Source organism: Sciurus vulgaris, assembly GCF_902686455.1.
Source record: "Sciurus vulgaris genome assembly, chromosome: 16".
In the NCBI taxonomy this organism is placed as follows: Eukaryota; Metazoa; Chordata; class Mammalia; order Rodentia; family Sciuridae; genus Sciurus; species Sciurus vulgaris.
Window position 1 is genome coordinate 37428372 of NC_136477.1, and position 19091 is coordinate 37447462.

The following is a 19091-nucleotide window of genomic DNA, read 5'->3' on the forward strand; positions in this document are numbered from 1 at the left end:
TGCATACAAGGAGCCCTGCGACAATTTCAGCAAAGGGGACATTTTCAAAATGAAGCCCCCTGGAAGTTACAGTATTCTCTTCATATTTCATTTACTTTTAGGTCATAGCCATCCATATCTTCTATACTCATTCACAGATAGAACCAAATTTACCTTCTAGAGATCTTTTAATGGTCCATACAATGTTGTCATCCTCTTCTCTCTCCGGCTGCTGTCTTTATTCAACACCATCATTTCTCACCCGAGGTCTGCAATACTCTGCTAAAAGATCTTGCCATCCCCAGAGCTCCTCTCACCAATCCCCTTCAATTCTCTACCCAGGAATGTCTAGCCTCCAAAAGTGACTGTGATATTCCTTGCTCAAAATTCTTCAGTGGTTCTTGATAAAAGTTTAACTTCATTACAGAGTCAATGAGTGTCATAATCTTGCTTGGCTATTTTACCAGCCCCATCCCCTGCCATTCTCCCTTCTTTTATGAACCAGCCAAATTTAGATGCTCACAATTCCCCCCAATTTGCCACATTTTTGTCCTCTCTCTGGAATACTTTCTGGTTTTTCTAATTCACACGGACAGCTTCTCCTTAACTTTTATGTGTCTCTCACCAGCATCCTCTTGATTTGGCTTGCCTAACTCTCCAGGCAACCTAAGGATCATTTCCTCCTATTCTCAATGTTCCATCTACACATTTCCAATATGGCAATAATCAAGCTTAGCACAGGCAGGGTGAACTCAGTTGTGATTTCCTAAAGGTCAAGACAGTTGTTGGATCTTCCTCTCCTTGGCATTAAACCATAGGAGGGCTGCTCAGTAAATGCCTAAGGAAGAGACTGGAAAGAATATTTATGAAGCACATAAGATATGTCAGGCTGCCTGCTTGTGATTTTTACTAAAGCTCTTGTATTTGGGGTTGGGAAGAAAGAAGGGAAAATAAATAGTCTATGAGTTTGTATCTGGAAGAATAATAGAATAATAAAAGTAATGAGAGGATGAGAAGATATATTAATAATAAAAGTCATATATATTAAAAAGTCAATAAGCCATAAAGTTCTCTTGTATTGAGTAGAATTTAATAAATCACGTACGGGAAGGAAAACTAGGAATAATATTAAGGAAATAAGAACTTTACTTCCAAATACCTCTCATTACTGGAGGGAGAGGAAAGACCCTAACTATCAAAGCTACCTGGCATGTTTGAGATTGACTTTGATGATCAGCATCTGGCATATGAAGTGGACTGGAAAGTGTAGATGTCACAAATTATGGGAAGTCCAGTAATCACTCTTCATGAGCTGCAGAGATATTAAAAGGAATTCTCACATAGATAATTTATACCTGTATAATTTAGTAATAGGTTATAGCAAAAACTTTCTCTAATTCTCTTAAATATCAAAGACTTTGACTTGTAGTGGGGAGTGTTGGGAGGTGAGGTTGGACAAAGAGCAGACAGGAAATTATGATGAGCCTTGAAGAGTGTCCTGTGGAGTTAATACTACATTCTGAAGGATATGGAGGTCATGATAGAATTTCAAACAAGGTATGTCATGGTCACATTCGCAGGCTGGATGTCTCTGGCCGCTGTTTGTAAGATGGACTGGAAGTGTAAATGGAGAGGGAAGAATGGTGAGACAGTACTCTAGGTGAGAAAAGTTAGTGTTCTGAATCAAGACAGTGGAAGGGGGAATGATGAGACATGGAAAAACAAGGGCAGATGATTTTGAGATAAATCGTGCAACTGACTCATGGTATGATAGATTCCATCATCCCTTCCATGTGCTCAGTTAGTGAGGCATTCCTCACCCTCGACCCATGACCAAAAGGATCCCAGCTCTACTGTGGCCGACACGGTGGCCCATCCAATGACTGTTATCTTCCTCAACCTTCTTTCCACAGAGCTCCTGTCTCATCACAGAAGTTGAAAATCTACTTCTCTAGCTCCCCTTGCAGTGAAAGATGGACATCAGACAAGATTAGGGTCAACAGAACCTAAAGGGAAGCCTGCTGGGAGGTTTGCTAGTAAAGATTTTTCTCCCTAAAACTGAATCACAAGATGAGTGATATCCTTCTTCTACTGGTCACTGCTTTGCATCTACTGGTCACCATGATGCCTAAAATCAGTGCAGCCATCTTGAGACCATGAGGGAAAAGCCCTGAAAACAAAAGTCAGTTTGAAGATGGAAAGTAGAAAAACAGAAAAAGCTTGGGTCTTTATTGATGTCCTTTGAGCTGTTAAATCAGCCCTATAACCACCTATGTTGGGACTTTGATTATATAAGACAAAGTCTTATTTTAAAAGTTCTTGCTACTCAAAAGGTGGTGAGCACACCAACAGTTTTGACATCACCAGAAACTTGTTAGAACTGCGGAATCTTGAGCATTATCCCAGAAATACTGAACCAGAATCTACCCTTCAACCAGGTCTTCAGTACAAATCTAAGCTACTTTTAATCGGGTAATCTGTTGCTTGAAGTTGTAAGCATCCTAATTAATATTCACAATATGCACTGATCCTCTTGTAAATAGAATTGATTTTTACTTTCTTTTGTTATTCTACAATATTTGGCCAGTCCTCTAACACCAAATGCATTTTATTTTCTCATATATGAGTAGTACAGCAGAAATCATCCTTGACGGTCTCACCCATGCAACTCTATATTCCTTCAGGGTAGGCTCTATCTCCTATTCTTTTTAATATTCTCCCTTGCAACTAAGAATAAAACTCTGTAAAACTAGGAATTCAAATATTTGTCAAATAAAAAGATAAAAAGAATGATAATTTCTTTGCCATTCCTTTGACCAGTGAAAATTTCAGAACCTTCAACAATTATGCAAAATGGATTCAAAGGCATGCTGATGATCTTCCTGGGGGCTATAAATGAATTTTGTTTTCTTATGCAACCACTTTCCCAGGTAAAGCCCTATTCTACAGAGTTCTTCAGAGTCAAGATGTTCAATGAAACTTGGGTCTTCTCTATGGTGGGCCACATCACTACTCTCTTCCTAGAACTTAATTGCCTTACTGTTACCAGAAAAGTGAAAGTCATTTTAAGGCTGTCCCTGTTGGAGTCACCAGCTCCAGGCCCCTTGGGAATCATTCTATACACATAGGTGCTTCATTTAAAGTAATCAATTCCTGAAATCAGTCCTCCATTTAGCATCAAGCATTGACCACTGAATAAGACCAGAGAGGAAATCCTTAGCCTCCTAGAATTCAGGAAAAACCAGAGTAACAGCACATTCCAGCTGACTCTGCCTTCCTTAAAAGACTCTGGCAATGGCCAAGCTTAGAGAAGCTAGAATGCTAGTATAAATATAGAAAATTGATTTAACTTTTTTCATTTAATAAAAAGCATCTATAGATTTAATAAAGTAGAAACCCTGCATATAGGTCATCCAAATAGAGGACACACGCACACACACACAAATACACACAGAATAACTCTTAGTCATCTTACAATACATGCAAAAAGATACAGAATTTCATTTAACTTTCTATTGTATCCATGACTTTGTCAATAAACCTTCATAAGTCATCCTGTCAATCTGTATGCTGGCCTGCTTCCTCAATATCTGGCAAGGCAATTGACATTGCAGGTGTGGTAACTAAAGAAAGTTCCAGACCCAAGAAGAGAGTCAAGCTTTGGTCACAACTCCATTCTGATGAGAGATGGGAAGTAACCCCAAATCAGCCTTAGTGTTCAAATAAGAACCACCCTTTTGATTATGAATACCCCTCCACCTCAAATTTTGGAGTGGAAAAGAAATACCATGCAAATTTTAAGAGAAAATCATTTCAAAAAAAAATTCTTGGGAGTTAAATGACATAATTCAAAAGAGGTTGCTAGTAAATCTGCCTGTTATAACAATTTTATATGTTTGCATGGATAGCTCTAATTGGGCAAATAAACAGACATGATGCAGTAAAACAATCCCTAGCAGTGCCTACGACAATTTAATATTGTCAACCAAAAGTCAAAGTTTTTTGTACCAAATGCTTCACAAGCAAGGCTCACAAAAAACACACATATGGACAACTGTGGCTATATTATCCCCAACTGCCTTTTGAAAAATAGGAAATTTCAGAAGAAATTTCAGAATCTGAGAAGGCCTAACAGCAAATTCTGCTTGTTCCAATTACATTCCACATTGAGAAAATCAGTCTTTTAATTGATAGGACATTTTTTTTTTCATTCCCAGAAGAAAAACTAACTTTATGTTGTATTAGTAAGACATTTTTGAGGCACTATTAATTTGAAATTCTGTGGAAGTTAATTCCCAGGAAAACAGACTTTGTTAACCAATTTCTAGTTTGCAACTTGGGTTAACAGATGTCTTACTTTTATGATGAAAAACACTGAGGAAGTAATCAAGTCCTGAAAGGCTTCAATGGCTTGTCCAAACTCACTCATTGACAGGTAAAACCAAGGCTACAAACACATGGTTGCTTTTGCTTAGAGCAGTGATTCTCCACTGGCATCAATTCTGCCCCCAGGGAACTTGGTACAATGTCTTGAGACCATGTTTGTTGTTATAACAAGGTTGAAGCTAAGGGTGCTGATAATATCCCACAATGCACCCCCAAAATGTGATGCCAAGATTAAGAAACCCAGAGACTGAAGTTATTTTTAAATGTAAAGGCATATACACACACAAATTCAAAGATGACCAGAAAAAAATAAAATAGCTGCCTATATTATTTTTAAGACTTGGTCATAAATGATCAAGAACAGTTATAGAGATAACTAGCCTTAGAGTTTTCCATGACTCTAATCTTTCACTCTTACTTCACTTCCCATGTCAGCCCGTCTACCTTGAACTACATCCCCAAACCAGCTGTTCAGTACCATGTCCCCTGATACTTCATAGCCCTGACTATCATTATCTTTAGCATGGACCATTGCATTAGCATCCTAAACGTTTTGTCTTCTTCAACTCTCTACCTATTCACTCTGTTTTCTTCTCAGCAACCACGATGGCCCGATAATATAATTTTGATCATGTCACTTCCTTGTTGTAAAGCTTAATCATCCACTGGGACTAATGTCATATCTCAGTGCAATAGAAAATATATGGGACATATTTTGGGCTGTCACAACAAATGGGGCGTTGTAGGCATTTAGTACCTGCAGGCAAAGGAAGATAATTATTCTGCAACAAGAGGGACTGTGAAGAACTGCCTAGCCCAAACTATTAAGCACTTCTGATAGATGCAGTAACTGCTTTTCCTCTTCTGCTGTCCATCTGGCACTCTGTGCTCTAGTCACTGACTTGGAGTTCCTAGAACCTGCCAATTATGTTTCAATCTCAGGGACATGGAACTAGTTGACCTCTATTCACTAAATACCCTATGTCTTCCTCCTTTACTTCATTCAGTTCTCATTTACATTGGTATCACATTAGGGAAACATAAGTTCACAATCTTAACTAAGTTATATCCCTTTCATTTAGAAGAGAGATTATTCTGCTGTTACTTCATTTCACTTACCATTATTTGATATCACAATATAGTATATATTTATAAGTGTATTCCATTAGAAAGGGAGCTACATGAGGGTAGGAACTTTGTTTGCTCATCTTTGTCTCTTTAATACTAAGAACAGCTCCCAGCACAGAGAATATGTGAGGGGCGAACAAATGAACAAATACTTTGGATTAAGAAAAAAAAAAAAAAAAAAACTCTCTGAAAATATATGGCCAGAGTAGAGGGAAAGTCATAAATTCCCTTATAACTTAATGACTGTACATTTAAAAAGTCTAACATTACAAAAATTTCCACATGTACCAAGACCTGCATGAAAATTAAAATTAAAAAAGACTCCAAGTAGACATGCCTGGAATCCCAGCCACATGGCCACTCAAAAATCTCAGGCAGGCGGGTGGCAAGTTAAAGGCCAACCTCAGCAACTTGAAGAGGCCTTTCCTCAAGATAAAAAAATTAAAAGGAGTGGAGATATAGTTCAGTGGTAAAGTGACCCTGGGTTCCATCTCGTATACCTGGGGACAGTGGGGGGCAGGGAGGAAATTGTTCTAATTATTATTTTAATTATTTGATGAGCCTATCTAGCTTTGTAGATTGAGTATTATAAATAAGTCCAGATATTTCTCAAAGTACTCCAGGAACCATGAACAAGAGGAGAACACATTCAATGAGCTGTACTTCACCTAAGATGTAATAAAAGGATATATTATTAAAGGATACAGAATTCCATGGACTGTTTTGTGATGACAGCGTCAGATGTGTACATTCAATAGGTTTGGTGAAGTAAGGAAAATTCCTCCCCATTAACTTTGATGGGAGCTTGGTGTCTGACAAAGCTGCTGTTGCCTTGGGGTCTGGTCTCAGGCCAAGGAAACAATTTCTCCTCTCAGGGAAAAGTTTTAGTCTGGCGAGACAGACTCCCAACAGCCCTTTGATCAGCAAGCAGAACATGGTGTCATCCCTGTCTAAAATTTCCTGAGCTCTGATTGTCCCCATGCGTCCTCTAGCTCCCCGGCTAAATAGTGGAGATAGAGCAGAGCAGGGAGAGTGTTGCCATGCAGGAGGAAGCACCTACTCATCTTCATCTGGATCTGTGAACTGGGGGCCAGCTCCCAGAGACCCAGAGTCCATAGTGGGTGTTTTTGAGAAAGTGATTTATCAGGGGTTGCTCTCAGGAGCAGGAGGGTATAGAAAGCAGAATCAGATGAGGGAAGAAATCTAAAGAAAGATGGAGTCTTAACTGGAGTCCAGCTTCAGCCTGAACCCAGGGGGAGTTCTGGAATTTGACACATACCCCAAAATTGGTTCTCCAGAAGGCAAGGAGGGCATCCTTTCATCAGCCCATGGCATTTGACTGCTCAGGAGGGTGGGATATGACCTCCCTGGTGAGGAGTTCCTATCCCATGGAGGACAGCTCTCTAAGGAAAGGAGACCTTAGCAACCAACACTCACACCTGCTGTGTGTGTGTGAGTGTGCCTGAGTATGTGGGGTGGGGGCAGCACCCCTCTCCTGTGAAGGAGATTTGGATGAAGCACCAACAGCATTTGCCTCATGTCTGCCAGAGTCTCAAAGATTCATAAATCCCAGGTACAATTAGCTTTTTGATTTTTTTTTAACCCCAAAACACTCTCTCTAAGTATCACTGCTTGGCACAGCACTAGTCTTTGTGGCCTTGAGAATCATGTCTGGCATCCTGAGTTTCTTCTAAGGGAATTCTGCTAATGTAGGGCAATGTCCACATGGTATTTGCAATGCCAAATAACATCTTCTTCTCTCTTTGAAATTCTCCAAGCATTTCACAAAGAGCCATTTTAACAAGTCTCAGAGAACAGTGGATGAGGTTAAGCATAAATGTTAAAACATCTGATGTAAATATTAAAAAGAGTTCATTTTATTAGCAACTTAGAATAATAATTAAGTGAAACCATTTCAGCAAACCCTCTAGAAATCTTATTTGCATGTATATTCTTTCCATTTATTTTTATTTAAGTCTTCTGAAGCAATGTAATATAGCCCAGGGTTTTATCAACCTCAGTACTATACACATTTTAGGTCAGATAATTTGGAACTGTACTGTACATTGTTAGGATAGCAGAATCCATGGCCTCTACTCAATAAATGTTAGTAGTCTACTCCAACTGTTCCCCCTTACCTTGCCAAATGCTCCTAGAGGGCAAAATTGCCCCTCTTTAAGAACCACTGATAAAGATAAAGGAATCCAGGATAGTCTTTGGAGTCATGGCAAAGCTATCCACTAATTGTGCCCTTTAAGTAAGCTATAAAGGTATGCTAAGCTTTTGTTTCCTTCTCCGTGAAATGGAAATCCACAGGACTGTTCTAATGATTTAAGTAGAAAACATTGTATAGCATAGTATCTGACACATTTGTCAATCAAATTTCTTCTCTTTCTTCCCCTTTGGACTAAAATACTATCAAAACTGTTTCATATTCTTACAGATAAAAAAGTGAAAACTTGTATTTTACACAAGTTAGGATATGATACATGACTTCAAGGGGATGCTATTGATAGAGAGTAAAGTAATTCCTTCTAATTGGAAAAGATGTAACTCCCACTTTTTCCTTTCCAGTTTTTTACACAATATTCTTCAAGGAAAATATATTGGGCATTTAAAATAACTAACATTTTTCTGATTGCTCAAATATGTGTCAGATTCTATTCTATGTATAGATTATTTCTGTGTAGATACTAGTATTCCCATTCTATAGATGACAAACAGGAGGCAAAAAGAGGGTAAGTAATTTACCCAAAATAACAGGAAATAGTGGACCTAGAATTTACACCAGTAGTCTATTGGAAATTGGAAGAGCAATGTCAGTATCTACAAAGATGGTTGGTGTTTTGGAAAGAGAAATACATGGAAAGAAGCAGTCACAATGAATAGACAGTGGCATTTCACTCTGCCTCCACCATATAGTCCTGGAGACACATTTCTTCTTTGCTTTGAATTAAGACTTCAGAGACCCTAAGTATGGAAGAGCTGAAGTTGCCTCTCTGCCCCCATGTTCCATATGTTTTAGTTAGTTTTGTTGTTGCTGCAACCAAAAGACCTGACAAAAAGAACTAGAGGCAGAAAAGTTGGGAGTTCACAATTTCAGAGGGCTCAGTCCATTGAAGACTTCCTACATTTCCTGGAGCTTGAGGTGAGGCAGAACATCATGCCGGAAGAGTGTGGTGGAGGAAAGCAACTCAGGACATTACCAGGAAGCAGAGAGAGCTCTGTTCAACAGGGACAAAATATAAACCCCAAAGACACACTCCCAGGGACCCTCCTCCTCCAGCCATACTCTAGCTGCCTATAGTTACCACTGAGCTAATCCCTATGAGGGGATTGATTCACTGATTGGGTTAAGGCTTTCAAAACCCAATCATTTTACTTCCAAACCTTCTTGCATTGTCTCACATGAGAGCTTTCGGGGATACCTCACATCCAAACCATAACACCGTGTACAATTCAAATGAAGACACTAACATAAATTTATAAAACCCAGAGGGAGTTCTGTTTTTCTCATTATGAATATCTTGATGATTCTATGAAATAACAAATATTACATTTTTTTCAAAAGTATTTTCTCCTGTTTGGCTTATCTATTGGGTATCAAGTACTAATAAGTCTGAGTTATTTTCATCCTAAAAATTCCTTGATACTGAATCAGTGATTTTTTTTTTTTTGGTACCAGGAATTGAACCCAGGGGCACTTAACCTCTGATCCACATCCTCAGCTCCGCCCCCCACCACTTTTTACATTATATTTTAAGATAGTCTCACTAAGTTGCTGAGGCTTGCTTTGAACTCATAATCCTCCTGCCTGGGCCTCTTAAACTGCTGGGATTATAGGCATGCACTGTCACGCCCAGCTGAATCAGAGATCTTGACCTTGACCTTGAAATGAAGGGTTCATGACCTTGAACTAGAAAACTTGCCTTTAGTCTCTAAACCTTGGTTAAGCATCCTCATGTTCCTTATTTAAAGAAGGTGCCAGCAGACTTTTTCTGAATAGGCTAGGTAGTAAATTTCTTAGGCTTTGTGGGCCATGGGGTTTTTATCACAGCTACTCAATTCTGCCACTATAATTCAAAAGCAGCCATGGACAATATATAAGCAATCTGGTGGGTTTGTGTTCCAATAATATTTTATTTGTAAAAACAGGTGATGGGCAAGATTTGGCCCATGGGCCACAGTTTTCTGACTTCAGATGAAGGGTCTAGTTTTCTGTGTATGTTTATTCTACTATCAATTCTCTATGCTTTCGACCCAGGACTTTACCTATAATTAGATCATATTTCTTCCAAGTAGGTGATGCTTCATTTTTGGCTTCCCTAGGAGTGGTTACCCCATCATCAAACAAACAATTCTTTATAAAAATGGAAAAATACAATGAATACTTTGGTCAGATTTAGAACTTACACACTTAGTAAAGATGAATTATAGTGGAAGGAAGTATTTCTGGAGAATACTTCTGGTGCCTGGAAAAAGTATTTAAGATTATGAAACTATTCAGTGACAGATCCAAAAATAGACGAGCACTTTCGAGCCCCTTTCTGGTCCTCTACCCTGTACCATTTTCCCTCTTTCCTCTAATCCTGTTTCTCCTGATTTGAATAAATCGTCATTTTTATTCACCTTATATCTCTGAGTTCAGTGTGAAATGGCTCTGATATCTCTGCTCTGTGGGGGAAAGGGCCTCTTTATCTGGTTGTGGCTAAAAAAGAAGGATGAATAATGAAATAACTAAACCCATTGTCTATTTCTTAACTTTTACTCTCTTTGACACATATACTTCATTTGACCTTTTCCTTTTATAACCATCCCTTTCTTCTCAAGGTTTCCTTCCCTTATAGTTTCCAGGTTCCTTTCCCTTTCATAGTAGTTCCTTTCTTAATTTCATTTTCTGGCTCTTTTTCCATGTAAATGCTGGTGTTTCTGAAGGTCCCATCCTCAATTCTTTTCATTTTCCATAAGTTCTCTCAGAGAGCTCTCATCTGTTCCCATGGCCCTGACACCGCTGACCTGCTAAAGACAGCAAAATCTATATCTTGTCTCTTTTCTGAGGCCCACGCTCCTGTTTTCAACTAACGGCAGTCTGTTCTGCTCTAATGTAACTTATGCATTCCAACACCATGCAATAAAAAAACAACAGAGGTTATGGGAAAGACAGAATTGGAGGAAAAATAATCACAAACTCTGTTAGTAACTGTGATAGACTGAATGTGTACAACCTAAATTCACAGGTTGAAGCGTTAACCCCTAAGGTGATAGTATCTAGAGGCGAGGACTTTGGAAAATGACAATAAGGGTTGGGTCCTTGTGAATGGAATTTGTCCTTACAAAAGAGCCTACAGAATTTTCCCTTACGTCTTCTACCATGAGGTTACACTGAGGAGAAGGTTAGTCATGGTAAAGAGGGCCCTCACCAAACACTATTTGCAGGTGGCTTGATCTTGGACTACCCAGCCAACAGAACTGTGAGAAATAAATTCTTGTTGAAATAAACTGCCCTATTTACATGATTTTTGTCATAACTGCCCAAAGGGACAAAGTCAGAAAACTTACAACAGAAAAAATAGGAAGATAATAAAAGAAATATCATAATTTTACACATGTTAAATAGTATATAAATACATAAATATTATAATAAATATGGCACCTCACCATGAAGAGCCTGAGGTTTGCTTGTAGACATCTACCTGGACTTTGGAATGATTGTACTTATGTTTTATTGTGAAGTGATTATATAAAATCAATCAGAAAGTTGTAACATCAGGTGTGCATGGATGTGGCTCATAGCACACCCTGTGGATTGTGATACCAGTAGATGTTTCACACATGTATGGTGTGAGTGCCTGTGTGACTCCAATCAATTTGATGTCATTTTCTGCATTCACCTAATATTTCTTGTGTTTAAAATCACACATAAGCAAATGAAGAATTCTTGTTATGCATAAATTATTCTTTCACATATAAAATGATGGGGACAAATTCAAGGCTTCATATTCAATGTTAGGAAAGAACCAATGCCTCCTAGGCTGTCAATGCAACATTTCAAACCATAACATGCCCACCACTTAGCAGTGTCCACATATTTTATCCATAATAAGATCTCTGCAGTCTTACTTTCTCCCCAAAGTCAGTGCTCATAAGGTGCCAATATATGCTCCCCAATGCCATCAATAGCTACTCAAATGCCCAAAATTGAAACCTGGACATGGTCTTCAACTATTTCTATCACTACATCCAATTAGTCATCAGCTGTTGTCATTGCTACCTCATAAATGTTTTTCAGATTCCTCCCCTCTTCTCCATTGTAGGAATTGATCTTATTCAAGCTTACCATATTTTTCCAGGGGATTCATTTTTTTTAACCCTCTGTGTATAATGGTCATAAAGTGCCAATATGTAAAAAGCTCATATCAGTAATTTTTAAATACAAGCCAGTAGAAGGTTTCAAACATGCCACAGGCTTATGTTCTTCAAAAGTGTATCAGAAATGTGAAGCTTTAAACTACCAGGCTCAGGTTCTTCTTTGAAACCACCCTGTGTATAATGCTCAATAAAGTGCCAATGTGGGCTATTGTAAGACAATTTAAAAACAGTTCTGAAACAGAGGTATGCAAAAGTTTCCTAAGCTGGGAAATGTTTGAATTCATAGAAGGACCATTACAAATGATCACCCTTCCAATTACCAGGCTCAGATTCTTTTCAATTGCTTTATGAATAGTTCTCATAAGGTGCTAGTATATGTCTTACTGTGAACAATTTTTATAAGAACAATGCTGAAACAGAGGTACCCAGAACATTCCTGAAGTGGGAGAGGCTTGCCTTCATAAAGAGAATATTGGGATTAACAACACTTTCAACTGTCAGGCACAGGTCTTACTTTGAAACACCCTTTGTACAGTGCTCTTGAGGTACCAGGATACTCTGTTGTAAGAAATCTTGTAGGTGCAGTTCTAAAACATAGAAGGCTCTGTTACCTACTTGGCTTTCCTATCTCCATTCCTATTTACCTACGTCTGATCTTCCACAACCAAAATAGTAAAGAAAGCTTTCCAAGAGCAAAGGCCCTAGATTTAAGTCCTCACCCTGACTACTAGCTATGTGATCCTTAGCTAACTTACCTGACTCTCACACCCTTTAGCTTCCTTGTGGAGAAAATAAGAATGAAAAGAAATATTGTGTTATGGATCATGTGGGGATAAAATGCATAAAGTGCTCAGCACAGTGTCCAGCATGCGTGATAATTGACTGTCACCATCAATATCACTATCATGGCTGTCAGTGACGTCACCATAGTTATCATCATCCTCAGGATTTTTTCCTTCCAGGAAGCTTCCCCAAGTTGAAAAACTGGACTTTTACCCTTTATCTGGGTTACTTTAATTCACTGTAAGTGACACTTATTGAGTGCCTACTGCAACCAAAGTAGTACCAAGGGAGACACTCAGTTGAATCTAACCTCCAGTCTGAAAAACGTTGTGTATTAATATCTCCACTTTAAAGCAGATTGTCATGATGGCTATAAATAAAGCACACAGGGAGTGGAGGAAGAGAGATAAATTCCACTGAAGGATTTTGGAGGCCTTTGGGGAGATCAGATATGACTGGGCCCGAGGATGGGAAGGGCCCGGAGAGGAGAAGGTCTATTTTGGAACTATCACGAGGGTTGGTTGTGGCTGGTAGTTGGAGAGATTGGGAAATGACAGCTTTGTCTGCTGTGGCTGGGATGCAGTGTGCAGGAAGGGAGAGCTGGGAGGAAACATGCATTACTGATGGCTCAGATTGGGGTGAGGGTGTCCTGTTCACTCTGAGTCCATCCATTCATTTTCATCTCCACCTTTAAGGCCCCAGTCCAGGATGTCACCTTCACTCATATGGAATATTATGAAGAATACCTGTGGGTGCTCTCTGCTTCCACTTTTTTTCTGATCCTGTGGAACAGAAATTTTTTTCTACATTTGGCCAAAGTATAAATCACATTATATACTTAAAACTCACTCAGTTGTTCCCACTTCACTTAGAATAAAATCCAAACCCCTTTCTCTCTCCTGCAGGGTTTTGTACCATTTTGGCTTCACTATAATATACCTGTATTAACCACATCTCTCATCTCAGTCACAAGGGTCTACTTATGTCCCTCAAACAAATCAAAATTGTCACCACTTCTTGGTTTTTACCCCTGCCAAGAACTCTACCTGGAGTTCTTCCCCTTTTCCCTGGAAGACTATCTTCTTATCATCCAGGTTTCAGCGCAGATGTTGGGGAAATTTTTCCAACAACCAGGAGCAAAATAGACTACTCTGATTACTCTCTAATATCATTTCCATTTTTTATTGCCTGTGTATGCCACCAGGATCTAAGTTTCCTTGCTGTCTGGTATACTGTTATATCTGTAGTGCACAAAATAATGCCTATGCATAGCAAGTGCTGAGAAGTGCTGATTCAATAGCTGCATGACCATAGGTAGGAACAGGCAATACAGTTGGGTATAAAAGACCCTCATTGACAGACTGAGGAATTCAGGCTTTGTTCTATAGTGGTGGGGCTTCTGCAAGTACACGTGTTTTCTCTTCCTCCTCAGGTTCTTCTCCATCTACCTAAATCCCACTCATTCCACAAGACTCAGTGTTGGCCTCATCTTATAATGGTGGTTATCCTCAATCTATCATCTGAAGATCTTCTGTCTCCTATGCATCCTGGGTTTTTATTATTTATGTCATTTTTGGCACAACCATATACTACAAAGAATTACTGGATATTTGTTTATCTGTTTACACTTGTCTTCTCAAATTAATTTATAATTCCTTGAAATGTGCCTTGTTCTGCAACACATAAAAGAGTTCCTGCACTCAGGAAGTTCATGTTCAACCTGGGAGAAGCAGATGCATATATAGATGCAATAGTTTAAGTGCTCGTCTTTTAGTATGTACGGACTCCACCAAGACCATGAATGAGAGATCAGCTGTTCCATGGGAAGTGATAGGAATGGTAGTAGAGATAAGAAATTCATCTGCCTTCAGACTGAGCACTGCTTGGGAAAAATGCCCTCCAGGTGGAGGAATGACATGAGCCACAGTTCTAAGTTCAAAGTGATATGAATGTATTGACTGTGAGTAGCCAATAAACCAGAGTAGCTTGTAGCACAAGAGGTGCAAGGGTAGAAAAGGGGTAGGTAGAAATTATTTTAGAAATATATTTCTGGTGGGCTTTTTTTTTTAAGAGGAAAAGTACACACAAAGAAGATGCTGTCCTACCTATCTCTTCAAAGCCATTGCCCCAAGATCATCCTGTGATAATGAGTATCCACAGGGTGATGGCACTGGACTGACTCTATGGACTGCTTTCCCCATCCTTGTGAGTGTACCCCAGCCTGCAAAGGCTGCCTTGAGCCAGCAGAAGTGTCTGCTCTGTCTTGCTCCCAAGTGTTTGATGCTGCCTTAAGGAAACATAGCCTAACCTGGACAGACTGAGCCCACCAGAAATGTGATCCTGGGTTTCACTTAGTGTGACTCAACTCCAAAGCATTCCTGAAAATATGTTTGGCATTAATCACTGGAGTTACAGGTCTCTGGGGTGCACTTGCCACATGTGAGTGGTTTGCAAATCGCCCATGGGAGAAAATAACTCATGACAGGCTGTTCATCCTAAGAACCTGAAGAGGCTCCGCTGGATCACATAGGTGTTGGGGTAGGGTCAGACAGATGTGTGTCTCTTTCACAGATTGGGAAGCACCAGGCCTAGTATAGTGTCGCTTTCATGGGGAAGGAGAGGCAAAAAATGGCTGGTCATGGCCCAAGTGCACTATCCTTTTCCAGAACTTGATCAAACAGGATACATGCTTAACACCTGGCAAAATTCTTAATCCAGTTTTGATACAACAGGATAGATGCTTAAGAACTGGCACAATTCATTAACCTCTAATTCCTAATCTATGAAAAGCAGGGGCTTAATGGTTGGAAACTCAGCACTGAAATATGACAACAAGGAGTAGGATTAGTCACATTTCTCCCTCACAATAGAGAGATAAATCTCTGCAGCAGCCAACATCCAGTGACTGACAGAGATCTGGGAGATAAGTCACTGCAGCATCCTTGTTCCTTTGTGGACATGACTCTGTGTGTACCCTGCAGTGGTTCAAGAGTCCCCCGAAAGACTGAGGTCCTGTCGCCCTTGCACAACCCTGATCAATAACATCCCCTCTACTAGCTGCCTTCTCTCTCCTCCTACTTTCTGAGCCGTCTGTCTTCAAACCTCCATCGCACTTTTTTTTTCTTTTTTTTTTTTTTTTGAGGGAATGGCCTAGTACAGCCAGAGTAGACCTAAAGAATAGAATCTGATTGTGGAACATCTAAGAATAGTTAGAGGGACAGTTTCAGATATTTACTGCAAACCTATTAGGAAACAGGTCTGCTACCTCTCTTTTGCCCTGTGGTAGGAGTGGATTCACCCCATCTACCTCCTGTTAGCACTCATCTGTGCACACTAAAGCCATTCACCACAAATTCTTCACACACCCTAGCCAAGGCCTGGCTTCTTTGGCGTCAAGAGCATATTCTGCCTGTCAGCTGTACAATTCAGAACGGAGGTAGAATGAATATTCTTGAAAAAGCTTTCAACCAATGGTAAATGGCAACCAATGGTGGGCAAGTAAGTTCCTCCCTTCTTGGAGAGGTAGCTCTCCTCATGCTGTCCCTATGTCCCAGAGGTCTTCAGCAGGAATGTCTCCAATGCCCATAGCAGTGCCCTGACCATTAACACACTCTGAACTGCTCATTTCCTTGGCCCCCTGCAGGTGCCTCCTGACATCCACTCCCAGACAAACTATTTACATACAGTTCTTTGTTTCAGGGTCTGCTTTGGGGGGAGGCTGACACAAGATAGCACATATGTTTCATCTGATGCTCATAATAAATAACTAAGTCAGATAATATAATAATGACCATGCTAATTCCCTCTTGTAAGTGCTTTGCCCATATTAACCCACTTAGTTCTCACATCACTGTAATAATGAAGGTTCTAAACTTATGCCTATTTATAGGTAAGGAAAGCATGGCATACATCATTCACAGTCTTAGTCTTTCCTAGGCTCCACAGCCATTCAGCTGTCTAAGAGAGGAGTCTAGATTCTAGGTCAGGCAGTCTGGCACCAGAACTGACACTGTAGTTCATGTAAGGAATTGAGGCTCAGAAAGTTTAATTAACTTGTCAAAGGTCCCCACAGGTGGCAAGGGATCAGGCTAGATCAGAACCCATTCTGTCTATAGTTAGTGCATTTTTTCTACTCTAATTAGCAGACATTTTCCTGGAGGTCCCTGAGTGGATTCAGCCTTATATTAGGTTTTCTAGAAGAATAGACCTGGACATATCTCCTGGAGCCCCACCCAGGGTAGCTTGGCTCACTCCCATCCACAATCCTGTAGTGAGAGGGAGTAAATCCTGGTAGGGTATAGGTCTCCCCAGGTTTACCATATGACCTGAAACTGTCCAATGCTTTTACTTGGATGTTTTCCAACATGTGAAGCTGTTTAACGAATAAAACAAAGAAGGTCTAGCTTTATATGTTTTGTCGATTCTTGATCCCAGTAAACAACAACAACAGCAAAAACTGGTGCTACTTTAGTGATGATGATGAATTTATTCTGGTTTAAAGGAGGGTGGGAGTGCTACGAGAATAAGGTTTGGGCATTAAGAAAACACTAGAGCCTTTAGTTTTCAGAATTCTTTTCTGGGCTACCTCTCAATCACTAGTTGCATCTGTAAGAAGAAAACACCCAAGAGTTATAGCACATCGCAGTTGAATGTCTGGTTCAAGCCAGAGCTATGCAACTTAGGAAATTGTGCCGCAACTCAACACAAAATTGTGCCACATTTCACCATAAAGTGAGGACAGGAATGTACTGGTTATGCCAACCCAATGTAAGAATCAAAATGAGGCAAGGAACAGAAAGAATTCTGTGAATATTAAAATGCTATAAGATGTTCATGGCTTGAAACATTGGAAAGCAGGCTATGTGTCCTTTCTCTTAATTCTGCCCATATTAACTAGTGGAATAAATATTTACTGATTATATTCAGAGTGACAGATACTGTTCTAGATCCTGGGAACACAGAGTAAGTAAACAAGCAGAATTCTCTGCCAAGAGTTCTGATGTAAGCAATTAAGTGAACTATTTGGTTTCCTAGAGGGTACGAAGTCCTATGGTGGTGGGGAGAAAGCAAGGAAAGGCAGAGGAGGTATTGGAAGGAAGAGTTATACTTTAGATCGAGTGGCCAGGAGAGGCCTCATTGAGCTGGAGGCATCTGGATAAACACTTGAAGAGGTGATCAACTCAAAATGGATTAAAGACTTACATATAAGCCCTGAAGCTGTAAACATCCCGAAGGAGAACATAAGGGAGCATCTCCTAACATTAGCCTTGACAATTAATTTTTGGCTATAACACCAACAGTACAGGCAACAAAAGCAGTAATAAACAAGTGAGACTCCATCAAACTCAAATGTTTCTGTGCAGCAAACGGTCAACAAAATGAAAAGGAAGACTACGGAATGGGAGAAAAAAATTGCCAACCAAAAGAGGTAAAAATATGAGGTGATGGACAGGTTAATTAACTATCTTGGTAGGGGAAATCTTTTTATAATATATTTGCACATCAAAATATCTTGACAAAAACTACATGGTGCTGCCACAAAAACAGACACATAGACCAATGAAACAGAATAAAGACACAGAGACCAACCCACACATCTCTGGTCATCTGATCCTTGACAAAGTGCCAAGAACTGGAGGAAGGACAGCTTTTTTTTTAACAAATGGCACTTTAACACCTGGTCATCCACATGTAGAATGAAACTAGACCCTTATTTCTCTCCCTGTACAAAAATCAACTCAAAATGGATCAAAGATCTTGGTACTAGGCCAGAAAATATGTAACTTCTAGAAGAAAATGTAGGGTCAACTCTCCAGTTTTTAGGCACAGGCAATGACTTTTGCAATAGGATTGCTAAAGCTAAGGAAATAATGTCAGGAGTTGATAAATGGGATGGGTGTCAATTTAAAAAGCTTCTGCACAGCAAAGGAAAGAATGAGGAATATGAAGAGAGAACCTATAGAATGGGAGAAAATTTTAGTGAGTTACTTTTTTGACAGGGGATTATTATCTAGAACATATAAAGAGCTCAAAAACACTTTATACCAAAATATCAAATAACCCAATAAATAAATGGGCAAAAGAATTAAACAGGCAATTCTCAAAAGAAGAAAAACAAATGGCCAACAAATCCCTGAAAAAATGTTCAACATTATTAGCAATTAGGGAAATGCAAATCAAAACTACACTGAGATTTCATCTCACACCAGACGGAATGGCTGTCATCAAGAATACCAACAATAATAAATGCTGGAGAGGATGTTAAAAAAAAGGAACACTTTTGCACTATTCGTGGGACTATAAATTAGTACAACCACTATGGAAATCAGTATGGAGGCTCCTCAAAGACTGGGCACGGAACCATCATACGACCCAGCTAAACCATGCCTTGGTTATTTATCCTGAAGAATCAAACCCATCTTACTACAGTGATAAACACATACTCA

General features: G+C 39.5%; 1 protein-coding gene across 1 annotated transcript in view; it reads right to left on the reverse strand.

Annotated features, from left to right (window-relative positions):
• Positions 1-19091, reverse strand: part of LRRC3B (leucine rich repeat containing 3B) — a 125650-nt gene that overhangs the window by 97443 nt on the left and 9116 nt on the right. The gene's annotated exons all lie outside the window — the stretch shown is intronic.